This window comes from Ptychodera flava, chromosome 4 (genome assembly GCF_041260155.1).
Source record: "Ptychodera flava strain L36383 chromosome 4, AS_Pfla_20210202, whole genome shotgun sequence".
Taxonomy (NCBI): Eukaryota; Metazoa; Hemichordata; class Enteropneusta; family Ptychoderidae; genus Ptychodera; species Ptychodera flava.
The window spans coordinates 8,442,949-8,455,771 of record NC_091931.1 but is presented as its reverse complement, the minus strand read 5'-3'; the positions used below and the strand labels follow the sequence as shown (position 1 = coordinate 8,455,771).

General features: G+C 37.5%; 1 protein-coding gene across 1 annotated transcript in view; it reads left to right on the top strand.

Moving 5' to 3' along the window:
* LOC139130555 (teneurin-3-like) overlaps window positions 1-12,823 on the top strand; it is a 121,396-nt gene that overhangs the window by 36,962 nt on the left and 71,611 nt on the right. The window contains 1 exon segment of the mRNA XM_070696303.1: window positions 1,883-1,967. The gene's annotated coding sequence lies outside the window, so the exon portion shown is untranslated.

Below are 12,823 nucleotides of genomic sequence, written 5' to 3'. Positions count from 1 at the left end.
CATCTTTCAGTAGTTTACTGCAGATTGGTATTGCTGGAATTATAGCCTATAGCATCATGTATGAAAGGGCATTCGTTTACAACATCACTTTTAATTAAGAAAAGATTTCCTCACGAACACAATAACTTGTGTCACAGGCTTGTGTGCTTGTGTAGTTAATCATAACAGATAGCTGTACAGGTCAACAGGGTATGGCTAGATTTATATGCAGTTTAAGTAGTCGGCTATTATTGAACATGTAATGAGACACTCTGAGTTATGTGGTTTACAGGAACAGTTGAGGTGAAAATGATTTTGAACAAGCCAAAAGTTAAACTTTTCTTTTAAGTTTTCAGGAAATTGTTTCATTACTGCAGCAATCATTATTTGTGATCTGCTGAGGAGATTAACCTCTGACAGCTTACAGCAGGTATCTGATTGGTTTAGAAATCAGCCTGCTTGTCTTTGATTGGTCTAGGGTATCAAATCGCTGTAAATCATTGGTCGAGGAAATCTGCTCCCAGTTTGCTAATTTGTTGACCAGAGTGGCCTAAATAAATTGTCTCTTTTTAAGGAAACATGAAAAAGTTCAGGACAGGGATGCTAAACAGAAAAAAATATTAATTTCCCTCAACAAGAGAATTATTACATTATTTTTAGATTGTATACCAGGGCAAGCTAGCTAGCTTTAACTTTCATAATTGTATTTCCATTGTCTTTTGTTCTATGTGTAAAACACGGTTTCCTGTTTTGCTTTCCTAAATCATATCAAAATACACAGTGGCATTGTATATCTGTAATATCCAATGTTTATTGTTGACAATTCAATTATAATCCAGACTAGAATTTATTTATCAACAATAACATTGGATATTGTATATAAGATGTTGTTTGGCAGGACTGATATTTTGTAGTTCAACCTTTTGTGGGAAGAAAAATAAGAACTTATATGTTTTCAAGAACAGAAATATTATCGAAAGTTAACATGTACGCATCCCTTGATGACCGTCTTTGTCACCACAAGGATGTTTATGGCACATGCTTTTGTATGATTGACTTTTAACACATTATGTAACTAATTTTCACTAATGCACTAGCTCTGCGACATTCTAGAGCCACAGATGCTTGTTTTCCAATGTCAGACACACACATCCATGTTTATGCAGTGTTTTTGAATTAAGTCAGGGCCGAAAATTGAGACATGGCATTCGGATTGTGGGATTAGCATTCTGCGACTCCTTTGGCAATGGGCGTGCTGTGTTATTTAGGCGGATGCTTTGACAATCTCTTCCTGATTGGAAATCTGGGAGAGCAATTTGCTGGGAACAGCCAGGCAGTTCCTTGGTCTGACTAATCCCTTAATGTCAGAAATGAACTCCTCAAGTAAGCTTTGAGGAAGCCTAAACAGTGTGTATTCCAATTAGTAAATCTTCACAGTTGAGTTTCTTGAGCTCACTTGCATTCACAAGAGGGCACAGTGTACGTGTTAACTGTACATCAAGGTATTATGCTGCAGATGGAAGCTCTTGGCCATCTCATCTGAGGCTACAATATCATGTCTGAACTCAGGCTTTCAATCGTGAAATCCAACGGTCTTAATGAATGCAGATCCGCTGGTATCTTGCAGTTAGCATGGGAAGTAAGCGGTCTCAGTGAATGCCACACCAAATCAAATTCCCCTTCTGGAACCTCTCCTTAAGATATGATAAAAGTCTTCTTTCCCGCAGTCACGAAGACGATCCGTTACTGCTTGAAGCAGAAGGGATATATCTAATAGTTAAGTGTATATGTACTGGTATGGTATGCATGTATGGATGAGTGCGCATCGCAGTATTTATGGTACTTTGTAACAAAATGAAAATTCCAGGTTTTCACCTTTCTGCTATTCTATTTTATTTTGCAGGAAACACAGTGACAACAAGACGAAGTCTGTGCGAAAGCTGCCAAGTCACTTTATTCCGTAATCTTCCCTGTAGAATTAGAGCAAGGTATGGCCAAACTATACTTGAGTGTATGTCTTATCATATAAATACTCTTGTGTATTTCGATTATAACCACCACTATACGATACATCAGATTGAGCCATGAGAGGATTTTGCATGTAGTGAAAACTTCTGATTATTATCGGCAGAAACTTCTGTGACAGTGCAGTGATGTGATAAAAGAAAAAAAAAATATTTGCAGTGACGTAGGAATTAGTGACACCGTAAGCATAAGGCTTCAGACAGGAAGGGAAAAAAAAATGTTTGATATTGATGTGGAGATTTTGTGAATTCTCCAGTGGGTGCTTGCTTCAGTAATCGTATTGACATGTCAAATGTATGGGAGATTACTGCAAACCATAGCATCACAGATTTTTCAAAGTCCGCCCTGATTTGTATCCAGCCTGCATGCATACACCTTGACGATAACTGTCAATTGATACAAATCTTCTTCATAGTGATATGACTTAGCCCGAAAATGAGCGTAGTTTACATTCTTAAACTTGCTTCGCATGAAAACGTTTGTGCGATAAGAAGAGAGCAGAATGGTTTTGATATCATGCGGCTGATGCCTCAAACAAGCAAGTCACACACAGTGTCAGATCATTCGATTATAAATTGCCACAGTTTTGCAAAACATGTCAAGAAATCGCTGAAATAAAAACCCAATCTCAGTTTTTGGCAAGTTCTGAAAGCCACTTAAGAGTAACATTATCTTTGTAGAATCACAAGCACAAAGCGTTGAAGCTTGTAGAATACAGAAGACGTGAAGTTGATCGGGTATTCAGGTGTTCCCACTGAGGCTCACCTCAGTAATTATCCATATCTTCATAAAGTATCCTTTGCGGTGGCAGTTTACGATTCGTGGTTTCTTTGCAGTAGGTATACATCCAGGTGTGTAACGTCTCTCAGAATGAGGTTGAGATCAGAATGTCCCTCATGTGAGAAGAATTTGAAATCGTAAAAGCCTGTCAAGAAATTGCAGTGTAACCGTACGAGTGACAGTCAGTGTTTGTGTGTGTGTAAATGTGTGTGTGTGCTTGGAATGTATCTGGTAGAAGTGTTGTGGTGGGTGCATAGGTGAGTTTACTCACATGAAAGTATGTGTCAAATTTTGTGTGCATATTTGTAGACCAAGGTATCAAGGACACACTTTGCATTCAGAGAATGCTGAGAGAAGCTGACACAGTGTAAATAAACTACGAGTGGCAATAGTCATATGTCTCTGCTGAATGAACATTTTTCCACGAGGCAAAAGTTGTCTTCCTTTGACATTTAGTCAAGGGGTGTTCTGCATCACATCAGAAGACGCTATTATTATCATCCCTGTGTCTGCTGAGATGTGGTGACCTGTTGGTCATCTCACCAACTCAGATGGTGCCCACAGACACAACATGCCAGTCAGTTTAATAATGGCAGAATTATATCAACGTACTGAGTACTTACACATCACTTTGTTCCACCACGGCTAAAGACAAGCATAACATTTCTTGTCGCAGACAAACTAACAAATTAAGTTACTGTCACAAACTTTGCCAATAACAAGTCAAAGATGTCACACCTTTGACTTACATTTCCTAACAATAAAGACTAGTGACATAGAACAGCAAAATGGTCTGTTACCTGAATTAAAGCTAGTAGAAAGATTTTCTTGCTGTTGGTTTTGCTAAGAAAAGATTTAACATGAAGATGGCCAAAAACAAAGTTTATTCCTCTTTCTGAAGATACATTAAATCTTTGAAACAAAAAATTAAAAAAATGTGTATTTTCATTCTATCTGCCCTTCCTAAAATGTACGAAATCCATTAGGATGCTACAAAAATACTATTTAAAAATTTCTGAAAATGTCGTACACAGCAAAAACTTCCAGATATCATATATATCAATAGATATGCAATATTGCAGAGCAGGCCAAACTGACTTTAGATCGAGATACTGGTACATGTACGGTACCTGTAGATTAAAAGAAACTTCATTTAGGAGGGGCTGACTTGATTCTGGTATTGTCCTCTGTGACATCAGAGATAACACGTCTTGTCAGTTTTGGTTGACTGCACCTCAGTTTCTGAAACTCTTTGAGTAATTGCATTCTTAAAAACAACACTGGGATTAGAGGTAAAATGAGATGCGACCAGCATATGAAGTAAATTAGCTTGGATGTTGTTCTTGGTTGCTCGACCGTAAACTTTTGACATGTTTCGGCGGATGCAAACCTCCAATGTGCATCTGTCTGGCTGTATTTCTACTTTGAGCTCCCAAATGTACTACATGCATTCCTAAATCCATCTCTTGTATGTGGATATTTCTAGCATGTCCAAAATTCTGGTCTCTATTGGTTGAAAGTAGTTCTCATGATGTGATCATCTTGACTTTCGGTAGTAGGTAAGATAAAAATTTTTATACCACTTGCTGATCTGGAAATGCTGAACCACATCAGGGAGCTCGGTGATCTAGGCATTGCTCTTGGTTATGTTGTTCTTTGCAAATGAAATTGAAGAAAACTAATTCATTTCTGTTATTTCAGTCATAAGGCCAGAGTAATTAAATTATTTGTTTTGCGTCCACTCAAAAAGGGAAAAGGTACGCGTCTAAGCGGCTGAAAAACACACACAAGAAAATTAACACAATGTAATTTGATTGCAGCAAATTAAAAATGTAACAAAATTTTTAGTTCTGAAAAGCTAAGCGGTTATGTCCTAAAATTTCCTATTCAAATACACTGTGTATGTTTTTCATGAAAACCTTAAAAAACCTTAGCGGGTGGGGATGCAAAACAAAGACTTTAATTACTTTGGCCAAATGGTATCTTTGCAAAACACTGGCCTATAAGGGGTACACTGTAATACATGTAATTATTCTTCAATGGCTGTACTGGGCACAGGTATTGAGTACTGTGCCACATGTTACACTCCTTGCTATCATTACAAAGAGAGTAATGTTCAAGCGCCTTTAGGGGAGAACCATTTGATATGGGGGGGGGGGGCTGGAGGAAATGGGTATAGCAGCAGATTTTTTTCCCTGCCACTTTGGCAGTGGGTTTTTTTTGCTATTTTCTGTCATTACTGGACATGAAGTCATAACTTGATCGATTTCTTTCCTCCTCCTTCTGCTGACAATTTTTTTTCCAAAAATCCTCGGGGCCCCCTCCCCTATAAATCAAATGGTTCTTCCCTTACATGTGTTTGCAACAATATCAATATGATTGAAATAACAACAGCAACTTAATTTTCGTCAGTTTTATCAGCGAAGAATAACAACGAGATTACTAAACTTCCCATGGCTGAACAATGCAATTCGAGAAAAGCAGGGAATTTATATTTCATATTTTAGAAATGAGAACATACATATGCCGGCCTCTAAAAGTTCATGAAACATTGTGAAGGTGATGTAATTTTCCTCCAGTGCATTTACTGTTTGTCTTTGATGGTACTTCTTCTTACAGTACTTCTGTAAGCGTGTTGAAACAATTAGTATTCAGGTCGTGGACACATCATGCATAATGTACATTTCATAATATTGATAAATGGGACTTCAGTCCAAATTTGATTTCACCTTTCAATGACAAACAGTGTAGTAACACATGTTGTAATGCATCTTGTGTGTATCCAAGCCAGTTATACCCAAGCCACAGGGAATTTTCTCAAGTTTTTTTCTCAGCAACATTGATGCATGCCGTAGAAATGTTGCAAAAAATAGCAATATATGCAACTCTATCAGGAAACAAAATATGATATATGAGGATCAGCGGCATCAGGTCAGTGTGAATATTTTTTTAGTAACTCTGGGAATATATTCCTCAATACCTTTTGTGTTGAGAAAATTTGATGTATTACTGAATGACTTGAAGAATCAGAAAGTTTACTAGGACTGCATGCGCATGGAGGACAAAATGTTTGAGTATAAAGTATGAAGGAGGAACTACTACTCCGTTTTTGGGTGGAACTTGCAAGAATTAACATGTGGATTGTAATCATTTCAGTTAGGCTGCGTTCACAAACACCTCTGGAGGAAGGGGGCGGGGGAGATTCAAAAAAGTTCTCAGATTTTTACAAATACCTCCCTAACAAACCTGCAGTGTGTTCAAGTCCCCCCTTCTGACTTACTGTATTTTGAGTGTATGCATGTATGTACTTGTATGGTATGCATGTATCTTCGAAAATGTATTTTCAAAACTGGAAATGTCAGGAAATGAAAGAGCCAGAAGGTATTTGAAAAGGACTTTGATATTCAATACATTTTCCAGTCCCCCCCTTTACAACATCAATTTTTTTCAGATCCCCCCCAGGCGTGTTGTAAATTTTTTCAAGTCTCCCTGAAATCTCCCGCCCCCCTCCAGAGGTGTTTGTGAATACAGCCTTAGTAGCCTTGCAATGAGTAGCCACTTTACATAATAATGCATAATTTGCATATTTTTTGTCGTTAAAATTTACTGTTTTGTATGATTGTTAACATATGAATAGATTTCTTGAAAAGAGTAATTTGTTCAGAGCAGAACTGTGAATGCTTGCCAGTACTCTGAACCAAAGTTGCTGTAACCCTTTCATCTTTTGCTCCCTGTAAAAGTTCATCCACCCTATTGAAACAATGGCATGTACCATTGTATCTGGCAGTGAAAGGTGTAAGCCGTACTCCTTACTATCTCATTGATGAAGATATCTACTGTAACTACTACAGTATGGGTCTACTTGAGCAAATTGAACTTGCAGTTTTAAAGCAAGTGATGTGTAAAACAGTCTGAGAAAACATGTTGTAAAATTACTGAAAAAGGTCATTCAAAATGTACTGTATTCAAACTTTAAGATTGACACTTTGAAATTCGTATCTTACAACTGACATGCCAACAATTTCATTAAAACACAGACTGACTGTTAAAATATAAATGTATGTAAAATATTATATATATATATTATATATATATATATATATATATATATATATATATATATATAATTACATATATTACAGTATTATATTATTACATATTACAGTTGTCGCGTGCGGGGGGGGGGGGGGTCACCCTGTTTTCAAAATTTGCATATTTTTTTATTGTTAAAATTTATTGTTTTGTATGGTTGTTAACATATGAATAGATTTCTTGAAAAAGAGTAATTTGTTCAGAGCAGAACTGTGAATGCTTACCAGTACTCTGAACCAAAGTTGCTGTAACCCTTTCATCTTTTGCTCCCTGTAAAAGTTCATCCACCCTATTGAAACAATGGCATGTACCATTGTATCTGGCAGTGAAAGGTGTAAGCCGTACTCCTTACTATCTCATTGATGAAGATATCTACTGTAACTACTACAGTATGTGGTCTACTTGAGCAAATTGAACTTGCAGTTTTAAAGCAAGTGATGTGTAAAACAGTCTGAGCAAACATGTTGTAAAATTACTGAAAAAGGTCATACATTATGAAGAAAAAATCATTGTGTATACAGTAATTGAAATATGCAATGTAGCATACCTGTATATTAGTCAATTATAATACCCACTAAGCACACTGCACGCCCATGAGTTGACCTCAGCTAGAAATTCTATCACGGAAACCATCAAAGTTTTGAGTTTGCCGTAGATGACACATAAAACCAACATGTACAGCCCATGTCGTAGCTTGGCTTCACAGTTCAGCATGACTTGGCAGAGCAAACCGTAGCATCATTTGTTGGTGTAGATGAAGTGTCAAAAAACACAACAATTGGCATGGTTGTTGTACTGGCTGTGCAACCACATCATTTATCACAACCCAGAGGTATGGTGAAATGTCTTGTCAGCGTGATGCCTGAACTATTCCTTTTCTGCACCTTGTCATTTTGGTCTTGTGATTTAATTGATCGACCACCACTGGTGGCCGTAGCATGCATTAGACGATGTTACCCTCAAATGGGTAACGTTTGCTCTGTTCCAGTGACCCCAGGTTTTCGTTTTGTCATTTTCTGATCCTCAGGTTGACAGTTGAAATACTAACAAAACTAACATAAGAGTTGGATGGCTGATTGCAAGCTAAATGTTGCATTTGTATGTGATCAACATACTCTTTGATGTTATAGATGTAGATGTTCTATTCATATGTTGTCAAGAAAGTCAGGATCTCGACTATTTGTTCACATCATGATGAGGATGTGAGAGTTACACCAGATCAAATACGGGGAATGACTGTCAATGGCACAGTAAGCTTACAATCTACCCTGATGACATGTTTTGTATTCTCTTATTTCAGGTGCAATTTTAACCTACTCGCATGTCATTGAACACAGGTCCAACTTCCATACAGAAAGATGAATGCCAACAGGAAACTAAAACTGCATTCTTTTTTTGGTCATACATTCAATTTGAAGCCATTTTGACAGATCAGTTTAATTGATTTTCTTTCAGATGGAATGTATGATATCATGTATCATCCTGTCCGGACAGGATCAAAGTTCAAAATACAAAGGATCTTCTGACTTTTGACGGCTATGAAAGTAAGAACTTGTTTCAACCAGTGTGCAGAGATTTTGCTGTTGCCATGGAAACTGGCTGATCCATGTGGCTCAATATTGGGCATCATTGTGCAATGCAGTGTAACACTACTGTAGATTGCCAAGCTTTAAAGTGCAATGTCTGCTCCAGGGATTGTGTGTGCGTATAGGTTTATGGGTAATACACCTGTGACTTGACCTTTGCCCTGCAGAATGTTCAGACTATGCAAATGGCAGTGTGGTATCCATTGAAGCAAACACTTTTAAAATTTTCCAGTGAATTCTCCATCCATGAGATGGGAGTATTGATAACATGATACAATCCCTAGAGTTTCCTGTCTGAAAATGGCCAGGTTAATGGAAACAATGTGATGTTGGTTTTTTGACTGCTGTTTACATTTTCTCTCCACCCATAATAACTATTTGTGGGAGACCAATAATTGAGAGAAATTAGATCAGAGTATTTTATAAGTGTAAGAAAGGGAAGGTTAAGTTACATTGCCGGGAGAATGGATTTGGCTTCCTGTTCGGCGCATGATGAAAAGTGCCGGAGTGTTCTGTGATGTGGCCTTGATGAAGCAATGAGTGGGTGTTGGGCAGTATGGAATATGCGTTGATTCTGGAAGTTGTCTGTCAACAGTCAGCTCCAGATAGAGATCATCAGGGAACAGCTCAGCTTGCTTGACCCCCCTAGCTATATAGAAAATGTACATGTACTCCATCTAGTTATTACTTGTCTAGGTGATTTCTACGGGACCCTGCAGAGGTTTGTGTCATCAGCAATAAGTTTGAAATCGACCCCCTTACTCTGAGCAGCAGGGGAAGTCAGGGAGCAGTGTGTTATATTCATATGCATGCATCTCACAGCAAAGTGATGGATTGCTATATATTTGTGCAATTAGTAATCGCCAAGCATCTACTTCATATGCACATGTTAAATGTACCATTCATGGCGCTGCCAGCCTGAGGACTCTGCCGAATGATGCAGTGCAAATGATGTTTTGATGTGGTTTTCAGGAATTTGAAATCGCACCAAAACACCAAGTTCAAAGACCTGATCGGTTCATGCATGACTAGTCATTGATGAAGTTTACATTTTAGTTTCAGTTCCCCTTGGGTTGTTGAAACCAACTGACCATGAACTTTTTCAGTATTTTCCCCCCACCCCATTCCTTAATGTTGCAGAACTGTAAACTGAAGAGGTTGTCAGAACCATAAAATTATCACATTGCTTCAATAATTGTACTCTAATTTGTTCTTATTTTGTGCATGCAGTATGTCCCCTAGGTCGAAAAGATCCACAATGTTTAAGTTCATTCTTGCAAGGTTTCCAAATTCCTGTGTATATCTTATCTGCATAAATCTACGTATATGCACACACACTGTGTTTCTGTATCTGGAAAGTTTTGAATATTGTACTAGAGTAGGCTAACATTATATTTTGATGAAATTTGATAGAAGATATGTAATTGGTTCTTCATTTGGTTAGATAGTTATGATTTATTATTTGTTGTCATTTACATTCAAGGCCTGGATTATGACAGTTCTGTAGCTGTCAACAATCAGGTTTAATAATAGATCATGTTCAGTTACCGTCAGTTAGCCATCAGAGAGTGGTACCCTTTTTCCATAATTCAGGTTAATCACAAAGATGCAAGTCCTGTGTTGGTGTCTTCTATTCAAATAAACTCCAACAGGCCACATGTTTTGAGATGGCACAGTTGCATTGTTCCAGCTCTTTTAAAACTGAATGACCTGATGAAAATGACATAAATCGTGAAGGATCTGAAGATTTTATAAGAAATCTGACAGAAGACTTTTGCTAATGTCTCCCCAAATCATTTCTACAAAATGCAATAATGCCTAGTGCAAAATTTGCTCAATATCTTGTTTTATCCATTTCCTTTATATGCTTACTTATGCGTACAAAATATCGCTTAGGTGCACGACCAGAACTGTATTCATAAAACACTATTCATTTTGTGACAGTGCTAGAGAGTAAAGTAAGTTCTTCTGTCTTCCATTTACAAGTAATTTTTACACATTTTTCAGTGTCTTAAAGTTTTCAAAAGTTTCTTTGGTGATCTGTCATTGTCCATTTGTTTATTACTGACATTTGATAATATTGATAATACCTGTATGTGCATATTATGGTAGCATAAAGCTGACCATATTAAACTTCGGCACACTTGTAGAATTCCCATCCTCACCACAAAAACGAAAAATAAAAAATATTCTGTCAACAAGTAGTGTTATTCACACAAAAAGATGGCAAAAGTTGTTTAGTGCTGGGAATTTTATGATATACTATACATGTAACATACACTCCTTTATTTGGTTTCCCACCAGCAGCGATACGCTGATACGCGGTGACTGTTCTGTTACTGGGTGTAAGGTCAGATTACAATCTACTTTGTTGTTTTGAAGCTATAAACATCCACTGTGATATCCACCTACCGTCTTATTCTATCACTGTTTACAATGAAATCACCAGTTGTTTGGTCACATTCCTTCATAACTCACATTTAAACTGTTAGTCGGTAATCTCTGTATTAAGTGACTAGGCAGGTATTTGCACCAAAATCGTTTGATCCTTTGCTTCGTCGGTGACGGAGTACTCAAGTCGGAGCCAAAATATTGCGCAAAATCACTCACAGTGTTTTGTGAGGCACATTAAACAGAACTTGTGCTGCCTTCTGAGATGGTTTACAGCTTTTGTCCGACAATAACATGCATGGTATAATTGCTCACCACAGCACTGCTGTTTCACAGGGAATCTTGCATTTTTACACAGCTTTATCTCACTGATATCTAGAGATAGATCCAACAGTAAAAGCAAGCTGGATGTTCCATGGTCAAATTTAAATTGCAACTGTGTATATGCGTGTATGTATGTATCATTTCATGGTGGTATCTTTTGATTCAATCTAATTTCAAAACCATCAGATGGAAGGCTGTTTTGGGCTTCCACAGCTGGATCCAAAACTAAAATTTATCATCCTATACGATAAGTAGAGAGCTGTAAAACTTTTCAAGGTAAAGATATTTGGTAATGTAAGCAGAGCGAAGGGAATAAATTCACACCAAACTTTTAGATGTGTTTGCACGCAATATTTATGAGATATATACACGATGATCAAGCGCATTATGATTCAAGAATAAACATTTCAAATTTTAAGGAGATTACTGTCGGTTGGACAATGGTTAACAGTGATGGTTTAATTAAAAATTACATTATTAAATCAGACAGTGCATAGATACCATAAGATGTTATAATTCCTTTGACAAATTACCATTTCTTCAATGAACATGTCAAGTAGTATCTCCAGCTGTTCAGGTCATATGCTCCTCCTATTTAGTCTTGTCCATAACACGCAACCTCATCTTTATTTACTTTACTATTGCAAAGTGTAGTGTATATTGATAGAAATCTGGGCTGATTTTATTTTGAGATGTCTGGACCCACAGATTGGGGACTACCACTGTAATATGTGCACAGAGATAATGGTATTGCAGTTTGCTGCATTGGAAAGGCATGCCTCATATAGCGTAGGGAATGTAACGTTGTGATGATAAGTTACTTTACAGTAGAAATAAAAGACAAAAAAAGCTTGATGTACTCTGGTTGTTTTTTGACAAATTTCACATGTTACATTATATTTGTTCTTTCATATGTCAGTTACGTTTTTGGAAAAAAGAGGTGGCCTCATGTACGGAAAGAGAAATGAGTTTTGACAGTTGGACGTTTTCTGTACATGATACATGTACTGGTAGTTGGTTACAGCAAAAACGTTTTTATTGCGTGATAAAGATAGCCAAGCTGCATATACAGGTTATGAGAGCACGGCAGCATTCAAAGGCTGGAGTTTATACTATAAACCACTATCTGGTAGTCATTGGCCAATGTTGTTGACATGATGGAATGTCAAAGATGCAGTCTATCAGGCTTCCTTGATGATGTCATAGTCCAACTCCTTCTCAGAGTCTTCAGATGGGTCACACCGGGCTGACAGATTCAGTCATTTCAAACTTGGACTTCATACTGACTAAGTTGGCTTTTGACTGGCAAATGGAATAGCTGAGTTTCTAGTGAATGTTGCAGCATTGAGACGAGGTATGTGATAATCTTTGGGCTATTTCATTGATTTTGACATAGTTTTATCATCTAGCTACCAAGCGTTGTGACATCGTATAATATCCGCCAGGCTAGTACACACATACATCTATATACACACTCAGAGTCTAGGGTAGCCTACCACTGTGGCATGGATCGGTTACATCGGAGTCACTGTGTCTAGCAGTGCAATATCCTGCAAATTACAAGACCCCAGCCTGGAATTAACCTGATCAGTCGACACTTTTGAGTGGTACAGCTGTCTGTTTCAAGCCCCCTGTTTGTTTCAAGA